This window comes from Podarcis filfolensis (assembly GCF_964270895.1).
Source record: "Podarcis filfolensis genome assembly, chromosome: 1".
Lineage (NCBI taxonomy): Eukaryota > Metazoa > Chordata > Lepidosauria > Squamata > Lacertidae > Podarcis > Podarcis filfolensis.
This window is the reverse complement of record NC_139604.1, coordinates 128,483,056-128,497,247: the sequence shown is the minus strand read 5'-3', so window position 1 is coordinate 128,497,247 and position 14,192 is coordinate 128,483,056. Positions and strand designations below refer to the sequence as shown.

At 47.6% G+C, this 14,192-nt stretch overlaps 1 protein-coding gene and 2 long non-coding RNA genes across 5 annotated transcripts in view; 2 read left to right on the top strand and 1 right to left on the bottom strand.

Moving 5' to 3' along the window:
- Positions 1 to 621, bottom strand: part of LOC310765360 (potassium channel, subfamily K, member 16-like) — a 44,657-nt gene extending 44,036 nt beyond the window's left edge. The window contains exon 1 of one of the 3 annotated variants that reach the window (XM_083620205.1): positions 483 to 621. The gene's annotated coding sequence lies outside the window, so the exon portion shown is untranslated. The remainder of the gene's footprint in view (positions 1 to 482) is intronic. The other 2 variants (XM_083620208.1, XM_083620207.1) reach the window with 2 other exon arrangements.
- LOC310766573 overlaps positions 1 to 14,192 on the top strand; it is a 123,015-nt gene that overhangs the window by 54,211 nt on the left and 54,612 nt on the right. The gene's annotated exons all lie outside the window — the stretch shown is intronic.
- LOC310766563 overlaps positions 1 to 14,192 on the top strand; it is a 40,626-nt gene that overhangs the window by 6,849 nt on the left and 19,585 nt on the right. The gene's annotated exons all lie outside the window — the stretch shown is intronic.

Here is a 14,192-nt window from a genome sequence, read left to right as displayed (position 1 = left end):
CAGGAAATGGAACCTTACGAAAGGACAATATGAGTGGACTCTCCATGGCCTTACCATGGCAAAAAGATGAATACTGATGAATTGGAAAAATAAAAGTGTGGCACTCAGATGACAAAAACCATATGTGAATATGTTGCTAGAAAGACTAGAAAAAGTGAGTATTTTGAAAATGGTGCTTCCTGTTGTATAGGTGTCTAAAATAAAAGATTATATTGACTGTGAAAAATCAAGACTGCTTCAATGACTTCTCGGGAAAGTCGGTCGGAGTGTTAGGACACTGCATGTCAAAACACACTTTCTCTTTCCGGGTTTGGTTTGGTTTCTTAAGAAATACAGTTCATTGGGAAACATGGAGGGAGAAAACCAGGAGGTTTTGTCATGGTGGAGCTAATGTGTTTTCCCGCATCCATAACCAGCCCAGGGGGCATTTGGAGGAGGGAATTGAAAGGAGGGGAGAGGTCTTTGCTTGGCTCCTCACTCACCCTGATAGGGTCCTTTGATTTTAATTCTTCTTAAATTATCCACTTCATCAACTCCCAGTATTTGATGGGAGAGTCTCAGTGGCTTCCTTTCACTGGGTAGCTATTTGGGAGGAACAGCTTATCCCCCTCCCCCATGGGCTCTATGAGGTCATGAGTACATTCCCCTCTTTTGCTTAGCTGGTCCTCTGTGAGGTCACCACCTCTGTACCAGCTGGGCTGCTGACAGCCTCTAGGTCTGAGAGGCTGGTAGGAAGATCAGACCACAATATTTTAGAAATGTACAGGGAGCAAGCTTGATCTATTGTCAAGCAATGGGAATGCTCATCAGATTTGCAGATGGCACCTAACTGGGAGGGATAGCTAATGCCGCAGAAGAAAGAATCAGAATTTAGGGTTGCCAATTGTCCTCTTTTTCCAGGACATGCCCTCTTTTTCATGGGCAGTGTCATCAAAGCGATCCATAAAAAAATGTTCAGTAGCAGCTTAGAGGCCAACTAAGTACGTTCTGGGCTTTGGTGAAGCTCTGAAGAAGTGTGCATGCACACAAAAGCTTATAACCAGAACATACTTAGAGACCAACTAAGTATGGTCTCTAAGGTGATACTGGGCAATTTATTTATTTATTTCGACTGCGTCAGATCAACACAGCTACCTACCTGAATCTAATAGCGACCCATAGTTAAAAGCAGAAATCAGCAAATGTGTCCTCTTTTTACAACCCTAAACTGAACCCAAGCTAACAAAATGAATTTCAGTAGGGTTCTGCACTTAGTCAAGAAGAAGATGCACAAATATAGTATGGGGGACACCTGGCTTACTAACAAGTACATTCAAAAAGGATCTAGAGATTTTGGTGGACCACAGGCTGAACATGAGTCAACAGTGTGATGCAGCAGCAAAGCTTCTGCTATTGTTAAACCCTCGGAATGAATAAATGCTAGTATTTTGATTAATTGGGTTATGGATAAAAACATAAGCTGCAGAGCTGTCCCAGACAGATAATTCCTGGGCTGGCTTATGCAAATCAACCTGGCTGACCCAAGGCTATTAAGAGTACAGTAGGGGCCATTAACAATGCAAGGGAACTTCCCTCTTGCCCCTAGGTATGAATGAACACTGGAGATTGGGGAGGTTGCCATGGTACCTGCTCTGGGGGAGGGCAAGGGGTTTCTGGGGGGAAGAAAGAGGGGGGAGGAGAGGTCCATCTTGGAGAGAGAGGCTGGATGCCTGTACTGCTGCCTTTTGAACTAACAATGCCGTAAGATCTGGACTCCTTCCATGCAGATTGAAGGTGTAAATACTTATTTTTCCATGTATAAGACTATATTTTCCCCCAAATTTTTTAAGTTTAAAATTGGGTGTCATCTTATACACAGAATGTTGTAATTATTTATTTCTTAATTTTGGGCTCAAAAAATAGGGGGGGGGGCTTATATATGAGGGTGTCTTATACACAGAAAAATACGGTAGCTGAATAAACCCTATTTCTTAAAGTACGACAGTTTCCACCATGTCATCTATTCTCCAAAGTGACTCTAGGCTACATCAACAGAAGCATAGTGTCCACATCACAGGAAATAATAAAGGTCAAGGGTCTAGAAGCCTTGGACTTCCTGTTTCCGGCAGTGGGAAATGGTTGACTCCTATAAGACCGGACCGCGGCCGTGCCGATAATTCAGGGCTGATATGGGGGTAATTAGCTCTGGCAGCCTCCCCAGGGTAGGGGAGGACTGTCTTGAAGACCTGTGGCTTGTCCGAGATTGCCAGCGTGCATTAAGGTGCAGCCGGCAGGACACTGGGTCAAAAGAGCACGGTAATGGCCAGCAATCCCTGATGCCACTCCCATAGCCAGTCACATCTGTTTGGGAAAATATATAGATTTGGAAAACAAACAGACACGGTCTGAATCAAAGAAGCTGGGGAAAAAACGCTGCAGAATATACCGCCTCTGGTGTATGAGCTTGGACTTCAAAGAGATCCTCATCATGGTGTGTGGAATGCAGAGGTGATCGGTATGCTTTTCTTCTTTTCCTTCTTCAAGATCAATGTGATGGGATGGTGAGCTGCTTGTGCGTAAAATCCTGATCCCTCAGAGTTTGGCTAAGTCCCCAAACCTCTGTCTGTGATGGAGCTCCTTAAGCATGGCTCCATCAATCGCTCGTTGAATCGGACAGTGGGCGTTTACGGAACTTCTTCCAGCATAAAAGCTCCTTAACGGAAACGCGTCTTCTGGACTCTCGGCGTGACAGTTTCCGCCGAGGAGTGGGTGTCCCTACGGGAGGTCCTGAAACCTCCCCACTGTTCTCGCTTGAAGTGTCTCTGAGCCCTCCCTCCGACTCACTTTCCCTTGGAACTCCACTTCTCCCCCTGCTGGTCCCCTCCTCCGCTGAGTGGTCTCTCTCACCCTCCATGAGCCCTTTCACCTCCTTCGTCTCAGATGACAGTTCCCTGACATCCACCTCCCCTCCAGGGCCCCCTTCACCCCCTTCCCTCCCCTCCTCTGCGGGAGGCGAGGGAGCAAAACCCCTGAAGGAACCTCCCTCATCTTCCGAAGTTTCGAACACTTCCCTCCACCTTTTGCTGTTTCCGGTTTCCAAGTACTCCTCCTCCTCGGAGTCTGTACCTCCTTCCAACTCCGATTCCCTGAATCCCTCCAGTTCCTCCTCATCGTCGGTGGTGCCAAAGTACTCCCTCCGGAACCTCGCTACTGGCTGAGGTTTCCTGGGGAACCTTTGGTGGAACGTTTCGATCAAGACCTCGTCATGGACCTCCTCTGCCTTCACCCAGGTGTTTTCCGACTCCGGTTCCCCTTCCCACTCGACCAAATACTCCACCTGATTACCCTTCCACCTGGAGTCGATGATTTCCGCCACATAGTTGCGGCTTTCCCTTTCTTCTATGGCTGGCCCCCGTGTGGATACCCCTTCACCTTCCCCCCTGTATGGTGACAGTAATGACCTGTGGAATACTGGGTGCAGTTTCATGTGGTTCGGTAACCGGAGTCTGAAAGCCACTGGGTTGACCTGTTGGATGACCTCAAATGGTCCCAATCTTTTGGGTCTCAATTTCTTGCAACCCCCCTTGAACGGCAATCCTTGGGTAGATAGCCAGACCCGACTCCCCACCCTAATTGTTTCACCTTCCCTTCTGCTCTTGTCTGCCTGCCTCTTATATTCTTCTTTGGCCCTTTCTAAGTTGTGTTGGAGTTGACGATGGATCGCTTCCATTTCCTCTACAAAAGGTTCAGCGGCCGGAACACTCCATCTCTCTCCTCCTTCCCCTGGAAACGCCCTGGGGTGGCACCCATAATTAGCCAAAAAGGGGCTCATCCCGGTGGACACATTCTCTGCATTATTGTAAGCAAATTCCGCTAGTGCCAACTTTTCGACCCAATCGTTTTCTCTGTCATTGACATAACACCTCAGGTATTGTTGAAGGATACCGTTTGCCCTCTCCGCCTGCCCATTGGTCTCAGGGTGCCTGGCAGTCGAAAAGTTGACCTCTACATGCAACAAGCTCATAAGCTTCCTCCAGAATCTGGACGTGAACTGTTTCCCTCTGTCGGAAACTAGCCTCAAGGGGGCGCCATGCAGCCTAAAAATATGTTCTACAAACAATTTCGCTGTCTCTTCCGCCGTGACTGCATGTGAGCAAGCTACAAAGTGACCCATCTTAGTTAACTGGTCTACTACGACTAGTATGGCGGTTTTCCCCTGGGATTTGGGCAGATCAGTCATAAAATCTATCGACACCGCCTCCCACGGTCGTTCTGGTGTGGGTAACGGTTCTAATAACCCTGCTGGTGCCCGCCTTTCTCCTTTGGCTCTCTGGCATTGGTCACACCTTCTCACATACTCCCGTACATCCTCCCTCACCTTGGGCCACCAAAACTCCCTGGTCACCAACCACATGGTCTTGTGTTGCCCAAAATGCCCCGCTGTGGGATTGTCGTGCAGCTGTTTGAGTACTCTCCCCCTCAATTCCCCTTCGGGTATATATAGCGCCCCTTTGTAATACAATGCCCCGTTTCTTTCTTCAAAACCTCCGGGGTCTTCTCCCTCTCTCCTTAAACCTCTGAGCTTATCCTGGGCGTACTCATCATTTACCGTTCCCTCTACCAGTTCTCTTTGCCCCACCCAGGCCGCACCACACACCCAGTGGTCCTCTGGGATGATATGTCTCTCTTCTGGCGCTCCCTCCCCCTCCAAATATTCAGGTTTGCGAGAGAGAGCGTCCGCTCTGATGTTTTCTGGACCTGGCACATAGCAGATTTCAAAATGGAATTTGGAGAACTCCTGGGCCCATCTCACTTGGCGTTGGTTGAGCACTCGTGCCGTTCTCCAATACTCCAAATTCTTGTGGTCCGTACACACTTGCACCTTATGCTGTGCGCCAATTAGTAAGTGTCTCCATCTCCGGAACGCTTCGTGAATGGCGAGTAGTTCTCGGTCATATACCGTGTAGTTCCTCTCGGATTTGTTCAGCTTACGCGAAAAGAAGGCACACGGTCTCCATTCCGACTCATTGCTCCCTGGCTGAAGCAGCACCGCCCCCACCGCCCGGTCTGAGGCATCAGTTTCCACTCTCATGGGTTTTTGTAAATCCACATGCAGGAGCTGTTCTTCCGAAGCGAATGCCTTTTTCAATTCCTCAAAAGCGTGCTCCGCCTCCGCCGTCCAAACGAATTTCTTCTTGCTGCTTAGACAGTCCGTGATGGGAGCCGTTAAGTGGGCAAAGTTCTTGATGAATTTACGGTAAAAGTTCCCAAACCCTAAGAACCTTTGCACATCTTTTTTCGTTTTCGGTGTCTTCCATTCCAGCACCGCCTGGACCTTGCCTGGATCCATGGCTAATCCCTTGTCTGATAGGCGGTACCCCAGGAATTCCACCTCCTTGGTGTGGAACTGACACTTCTCCAATTTCACCCACAACTGGTTTGCTTGCAGCTGGCTCAGCACTTCCCTGACATCCTTTACATGCTGCTCCTCATTCTCTGAATATATCAGCACGTCATCGAGGAATGCCACGCAATTCTTGTAGAGCAAAGGTCCCAGTACATGGTTCATGAGCGATTGAAAACAGGCGGAGCCTGCTTGTAATCCAAAGGGCATAACAAGATATTCGAAAGCCCCTAGGGGGGTGAACATCGTTGTCTTCCATTCATCCCCCTTCTTTATTCGTATCAGGTTGTACGCTCCTCTCAGGTCCAGTTTCGTGAATATCTTTCCCTTCCTCACCCTGGTCAAAATGTCATCAATCCTGGGCATGGGGAAAGTCACTGGTTCTGACACGGCATTCAGCCGCCGGTAGTCCACGACCAATCTCGGTTTATCCGTGTTTTTTTTGTCCACAAAAAACACTGGGCTGCCCCCCACCGCTCTGGACTCTCTCATGAAACCTCTCTTCAGGTTTTTGTCAATAAACTCCCTCAACTCCTGCATTTCCCTGTCTGACATGGCGTACAGCTTGCCCACGGGGAGCTGGGCCCCAGGGACCAGGTTAATTTGGCAGTCAAAGTCTCTATGCGGTGGTAGTTTATCTGCTTCCCTTTCGCTGAAGACCTTGCTCAGGTCAGCGTATTGTTTGGGCACCTTCCCTTTGTCCGCCACTTCCGTCCCTGCTAGGGAGGCTTTTGCCCCTTCTGGCACCTTTCCCTCTTTGCAGTGTTCCAGGCAATGTGCTGACCCAAAGGAGACCACTCTCTGATGCCAGCCCACTAGCGGGTCATGCAACGCTAGCCAGCTCATTCCCAAAATGACTGGCGCCCCTCCCAGGGTGGCTACATTGAACGCTATCCTTTCGGTGTGCCTTGCCACCCTCATAACCATTGGGACGGTCTGTAGGCTAACTTCTCCCCCCAACAGCTCCCTCCCATCTATCGTGGTGACCTGCAGGGGGTTGCTTAAAGGGAGTGTCTGTATCTGGTGTTCAGCTGCAAACTCCTTGCTCATAAAATTACAGGAGCTGCCTGAGTCCAACAGCGCTTTGGTCTTTAGTGGGTATCCGTTTGCCAGTTCTAGCAACACCTCTATTACTAGGGCTGGTCTTGGAGGTTCCGGAGTGGGCACTTTTACTGCTCCTTGGCCTGTCTGCAGTGCCCTGACAGTGGCAGACAGGCGTTGGCTTTTACTGGCTCCTGGACTTCCTCCTCCTTCCCCCCAACAGCTCCCGCCATCCCTTGCCATTCCTTTCTTTGCGGGCAGACTCTGGCAAAGTGACCTGGCTGCTGGCAGAGATAACATTTCTTGGCGCTCTTTCCCTCCTTCTTCCTCCCTTCACTGGGATTTGAAACTGCGCGCACGCGCGCTGTTCCAACTTCCATCGGCTCTCCGGGCGGGAAACTTGGTTCTGGAATCTCTGGAATGCGGAAATCCCTCCAACGCTCTCCTTTCCCCTCCCGCTTCTCCAAGGCTCTTGCCTCCTGGCGCGCTCCAATGGTCAGCGCTGATTTGGTCAGCTGGTCCATAGACTCCGCCCTGGGCGCCCGGGAAAGTTCGTCTTTCACCGCCGAAGAAAGCCCCTCTTCAAAGAGCATTTGAATGGGTTCCGCCGATAAGTCCCACCCCAATTTATGTATCAACATTGTAAACTCAGTCCAGTACTCACGAACCGGTCGGCTCCCCTGTTTGCAAGCCATCAATTGCCTGCGCACCAGTCCCTGTTCAATCTCGCTGGAAAACATCAAATCCATGGCGCGAAAAAACTTCCTCGCGTCCTTCAGCATGTCACTATTCCCTGCCATCAGGGGCCTCACCCAGTCTCTCGCCCCCCCTTCGAGATGGCCAATCACAAACGCCACTCGCGATGCCTCATCGGGAAAGTCGTTAAACTGCAGTTCGAGAGCATACTGCATCTCTGTCCTAAAGGCTTGGTAGTTCCTGGGGTCCCCCCCAAACTTCTGCACCATTCCTGGCATCTTTCTTGCTAGTGTAGCGCCTTTTGCCTTTTCTGCATCCTGCGCCCTCCTTTCTTCTAGCCTCGCCGTTTGCATTGCTAGCTGGAGTTCCAACAATCTGTACCTTTCTTCCAGACTTGGACTTTCTCCAGCTCCTGCTGCTCCTCCGGCTCCGGCTGGGTTGCTCATGATGCCTCTCTGCACAAGCTGCTTTCAGGGACTGTCCGATTGCTGTGATGGGATGGTGAGCTGCTTGTGCGTAAAATCCTGATCCCTCAGAGTTTGGCTAAGTCCCCAAACCTCTGTCTGTGATGGAGCTCCTTAAGCATGGCTCCATCAATCGCTCGTTGAATCGGACAGTGGGCGTTTACGGAACTTCTTCCAGCATAAAAGCTCCTTAACGGAAACGCGTCTTCTGGACTCTCGGCGTGACAGTTTCCGCCGAGGAGTGGGTGTCCCTACGGGAGGTCCTGAAACCTCCCCACTGTTCTCGCTTGAAGTGTCTCTGAGCCCTCCCTCCGACTCACTTTCCCTTGGAACTCCACTTCTCCCCCTGCTGGTCCCCTCCTCCGCTGAGTGGTCTCTCTCACCCTCCATGAGCCCTTTCACCTCCTTCGTCTCAGATGACAGTTCCCTGACAATCAACAATTGGTTTTTCATGCCAAGCCTCATTAGGAACTTAAATTGCTTTTTTTAAAAATGAGTGCAGATGGAGTTTTATTTATAATTGGGACTCATGCGCAGTTCCCTTTATTTAAGATTTGAAATGCTTGTTAAAGAGGGGAACAAAGACTAAGATGGTGCCTCCTTACTACGCAATTATGGAAAATTTGGAATCCCTCTCTGATTAAGATAAACAGGAATTAATTGCCAGCTGACTACAATGGTTTGAGACAATATTTTGGATAATATACAGTGCATCTGTTTGCAAAAGATCTTTTTTCATTATGAGCGAGAGAAAAGGCTAAATGGATGTCTAGCAGCCTCCCTCTAGGGCCCAGAGAGGGGACTGGGTGGCTTCCAGGAAAGCTGATTGATCACCAAATGACTGATATATTGCAACACAGCAAGCAGTCTGCTTAAGAACAACTCAATAAGCCGTAAGACACTGCATTTCTAAATCGTAAAAGGAAGGTTTCAACAACAGCCAGACCGGAAAGTTTAATGATTTAGGAGCTGCCAAAATATCAAACTTCAGAGAACTGGACATAAGCCTGGACTGGCCAAAGCATTGAAAGCCAAACCGATAAACTATAAGTGGGAGTTTCTGGAAGGAATCTCATTCAACTTCAAGGGGAAGAGACGAATATTTGAGTCAGTTAAGGAGGCTAATATTTCTTGGAGGAAATATTGGAAGCAGTTAGGAGGGGAAAGACAGCCAATAGAGAGAGATCCCAATATTAAACAGGTGGTTTCAGATCGTGAAAGTGAGAGTGAGTAAGCAACCCAACATGCCCTATAGGAATTTTTTTTCTTTCCCCCTTTTTTTTCTCTTTTGTTCATTTCTTTGATATTTAATTCACTAGGACTTAATCACCGTAATTTTCCTCTCTGTTCTGTTTTTAACAATAAAGGGTGACTTTAAAAATAGTTACATGGAGCGTAAATCATTTGAATGACAAAAAGAAGAGAAACAAAGTAGAGCATATAGTGATTAAACAAAAACTAGATATAATTTGCATACAAGAAATGTATGTAAAGAGAAAACATAAGAGAATATTGATAAATCCCAAACTAGGAGTAGAATTTATATCCTCAGACCAAACAAAAAAGGGGAGTGGTGATTTACTGCTGCGCAGCTCTCGCTCTTGCTCTGCTGGTTTCAGCGAGTGCTGCACGGCGCCTCTTGCTCTGCTGGCTTCACACCAAACGGGAGGAGGGACAGACGAGAGCAAGCAAAGCAAGAACCGCTTACATGGCTTCTGTCCCGCTTTGCGCAGCTCTCACTTTGCTTGCCCATCCCTCCTCCCTCCTCGCTGTAAAGCAAGCAAAGCACCTGTCCCGGTGTCTCCTCCTCCTCTTTTTGCTCCAGTGTCGCCTCGCTTTACAGCGAGGTGGGTGGAGGAATGGGCAAGCAAAGTGAGAGCTGCGCAAAGCGGGAGAGAAGCCATTTAAGTGGCTTACATGCTCTGCGCAGAATATTTTTTTTCTTGCTTTCCCCCTCTAAAAACTAGATGTGTCTTATGGTCAGGTGCGTCTTATGGGGTGAAAAATAAGGCAATACAAACTAAAAGAAAACACATCTCAAAGATGTATAACCTCCTCCTCGATTGGGAGGTTAAAGAGGAGGAGGTGTAAAGTGCCATGATACGTTGGGCTCAAGACCTTGGTCACAACATTTATATGAACCAGTGGGAGAGATTATGGAAGGAGGATATCAGGTTTACAGCGTGTTGCAATCTGAGAGAAAATGTTATGAAAATGCTGTATCGGTGGTACCTCACCCCGGCCAAATTGCCCAAAATGTACAAGAATAGATCTGAAACTTGTGGGAGATGTAAAAAGGGGAGAGGTTCTTCTGTTCTTATCACTGTGCAACTGCTTGGAGTCACAGGACTGTGTTTACATTCCAGAGATAGTCCAGGCTATTGGAAGTCTCACGGGAGACTAGAGACGGATGTGATGTTACAGGTTTCCGGTTTCCTTTGTTCCTTTGCTTTCATGGTTCAGTTGCTCTCTGCTCTCAGAGAGAGAGGGTGTATATTTCTTAGCTGTCTGCGTAGCTAGAAAATAAAGTATAGCAATGTAGCCATAAATCTCATCACTTCCGCGTGCTGTTTTTATGCTCTGCTGGGAGGACGTGCCTTGGAGCCTCATCAAAGGCTCGAGGTCGTTAACACGTCGGGGGGCGATTCTGAAGGCTCAGGAAGAAAATGAGCTTTATCAGCTTGGCCGAGCAGAGATCCCGACACGTTTGCATATGTTGTGGAAATGTGAAAAAAATCAGAGCGTTCTGGGACATCGTATATGTCAGCTACGTCCCTTTGCTGACAGAGAATGGGAATGCTGGCAGACAGGGAGAAGAGATAAGGCTGGAATGTGGAACTGAGGAGGCGGCGGCAGGCCATAACTTGATCTCTGAACACAGAGATCAAAGAAGGGAGAGTCCAAGTGGAAAAACGCAGCCTGTCAGCTCAAGCACAGACTCAGACTCGGAAAGACCGCCTATCACCTCTCCAAAGACTCGTGGGCTCTCGAGACTTTGCAAGAGGCGAGAAAAGGAAAGAAAGTGGAGGTGGGGGTTTCTTGTTAGGGGGAAAGGGGGCGGAGCTCAGTCCTGGCAGCTGCTTCTTTGAAAGATGACACTAAGTAGCTGAGCTCCGTCATGATTTGTTTGTTTAAGCAATAAATCTGAAATCATTGACTGCCGGAGTTGTCTCACGTCTGTGGGAGAGACCCAAGCCATTACAATATATAATGAATTTTAAAAGATATTCAAATTCCCTTTCACAAAAAGACCAGAGGCCTTCTTATTAGGGATAATGTCAACAGAAATCAAGAAAGAAGTAAGACCACGCTTTATGTATGCAACATCTGCAGCCAGGATTCTAGTCGTAACGAATTGGAAGAGTGAAATTACACCCACAAAATCAGAATGGCAGGTAAAAATGTTAGAATATATTCAATTGGCAAAAATGATGGGGAGAGTTAGAGGGTACTCAGTGCAGAAGGTGAATAATGAATGGACAATATTTAAAGAATATTTTAAAAATTATTGTGATAGCAAAAATCTCCTGGCAGACCTTGACTTATTCTTTTAATGTATAGACAATAAACAAAAAAAAAATTCTGAATGAAATTAAGGAAACAAAATATAATGATATGATACTGTGTACAAAATAACAATGAGACTCAGTTTTTTGAGAACAGTTTATTTTATCTTCCTTATCTTTATTCTTTACTTTCTTTTTTTCTCCTTTTCTCTGTATCTTTCTTTTTCTTTTTCCTGTAGTGTTTGTGCAGGTGGTTTGTATAAACCGTAGCATGGTAATATTGTTGTGAAAATATGTGTTGAATGTTTAATAAAGATTAGAAAAAGAAAGTAAATTTTACTGTATATAACTGTAAACGTACCTGCTCAGTTAAATGCGAACGCAACTTAACAGCTTGCCCGCTTTGACATGTTTGACAGATCCACAGCGCCAGCTACACACCCAACACACCAATCCATAAACTGAAACACTTTATTGAATGGGTCATTCATAAAGCACAGGCAAGCCATTCACGGAGAATGTCGACAATTCATTCAAAAATTTGCCCATTCCGAGAATTTTCAATAACTGTATCTTCAAACAACAACAGGAGCCAGGAATGCCTGATCATTACCAGTGATGCCTGTCCGGCTCTTTAGCCTTCCATTACTTCACCAAGCATCACCTCTGGCATGTCCACCCCGTCATAGGCGTTCACACATGTGAGGGTGTGCAGTGTTACGAAAAAGGAGCAATGCTGCAGCTGAGTGCTCCAGATGGCTGGAAAGCCAAACAGGATGTTGATGTTTTGGGACTGTACCGTGGGAACAAGGGACAGTCTATTCTGTGCACTGAGCACCGGATGTTAGCTCAGAGTGTCACATGACCCTGTACTGGAAGTACATGGGAGGAGTTATTCTCTCTCTGCTGTTGATGTTAACAGAGTGCAGACACGCTTTCTCTGTACTGTTGGAAAGACAGAAATAAAGGCATGTAAATATATTTCTGTCTGTCTCTCTCCCCTCCCTGGGAATGGCAGGGGAGGGGGGAGTGGTGTGTTCTTCTCACGTTTGAGGAGAATCGCCGATAGAGATCTCGCCTTGTCTTGCCAGGAGTCGCTGACGGGGAGATCAACAAGGAATCCAAGCCGGGCACCTGGAGAGTGGCCAATTCCTCTGACTAAGGCTTGAATTCCGACAACTGGTAGCAGACGCCGGTGGTTATCTGATCCATGGGAATCAGCATGAGAGGTGAGAGGTTGATGGATCGTGTGCCATCCTCTGCACCAAGGAAAGAAGATAACGTCTGCATTGCAGCCAGAAGCTGAACAGACGGCTGGACACCGAGAGGGGGTGTTTTCCAAGCAACGGAGCCCCAAAAGGTATGCTGAATTTCGGGCTGAAAGTGTGAACGCAGATTGATTCATTCTCTGGTTCACAGGAGCTGCGTTTGGAAAAACAGCTCTGAGAGCAAAGGCTTGCATACCAGGAATACTTGTGGTCGATAAGAAATCCTGTCTGAAGAAAGGTATGCACAGTTGCTAGGCAACGACCGTCAGTAGGCTTGGAATGTTACTGGCACGTGGGGCTGGCTCAGTGAGAGCCTGGGAACTCAAAGTTGTTTTGACTTTGAGACAGCTTGCAGATTGCCTGCCAGAGAGGCAGTAAACACCCCGGAAAAGACTTTTGGAATTTACTAGCTCGAGAGTGAGAGCTGAGACTTGGATTCAAAATGGATGCCAAGAAGGGGGGAGGCTTACCTTACCCACCTCCACTGACTAATGACAATTATTCATCTTGGTCTGTAAAGATGAAGGCCCTGCTGCAGAATCAGAGGATTTTTGATGTGATTGATAACCCCATCCCTGCAGCACCAACGCGAGGTTGGGAATCACAGAATCTAAAGGCCAGGACGGCTATAATTCTGTGTGTCTCAGATAGCCAATTGGTGCATATTCAGAATTTACAGTATGCGCGAGAGATTTGGGAGACGCTGCGTAGAACACATCAGAGGGATGCTGGTTCTTCAGCGTTGCTGTATTTTGAGAAGCTGACCAATCTGAGGCTTGCGCCTGATGGAGATGTTCAAGCGCACCTGACGGAGATGAAATATCTGCGCCAACAGATGGTGGAACGCAATTTCCGTCTACAGGAGGAAGTGTTCTGCTTCATGATGATAAACAGCCTAAATCGGACTTACAAAACGGTTGCCAGTCAGCTTGGTTCCCTTCCGGCTCAAGATTTGACCACGGAGAGGGTGTGTGCCGTTGTTTTGAATGAACACGACCGCCTTGCTGCACTGGAAGTGAAGGACAGGGGGAGGGAGGAACGGAGTTCTAATTCCCCCACTGATGTTGCTACTGGAGAGAATGAGGTAGCTTTGAACGTTGTCCGATGTTACAATTGTGGACAGGCTGGGCATCTTCAGCGGAACTGCAAGAAGCCACGCCAGCGAAAAGGAGCTAAGGGCCGCTCAGCAAAGCCTGAGGCAGCAGGCAAAGGTCATACCAAGTCTTCGGTGAAACCTGCAAAGGCCATGATGGCGAAAGGAACCACGCCAGATGTTGGAAACTCGTTTATAATCGATACGGGCTGTACTGTTCATATGTCCCCACACAAAGGACTCTTTTCAACGTTTAAGAAGCAAAGCTTCGCTGTGAAACTAGCCAACGGTCAGGAGCTGCACGCGACCGGGATAGGAACTGTGTATCTTAAGAGTCTGAACCTGACTATACACAATGTTTACTTGGTTCCTGAATTGAAGTTCAATCTGCTGAGTGTTTCGCAGATTGCAAAGAAAGGACTGAAACTGTCCTATGATGCTGAGAGCTGCAAGATCTTCAAAGATGGAGAGTTGTATCTTTCTGCCAGAGAGAAAGATGGACTGTATTTGTTGACTTATGAGCAAAGTGATTACATGGAATGTAATTCTGAGTCTAACTTGATTTCTCTCGCAGGTGTGACCAAAACGAGCGCCAAGAAGATGGCCAGGGTCGACAGAGCGTTTCAGCGGGTGTATGCTGATGTGATTGGTCCTCTAGAACCATCTAGAGGCAATGCAAGATTTTATCTTGTGTGTGTGGATCATTTCTCTAACTTTGTCTGGATTTATGTGTTACAGAGG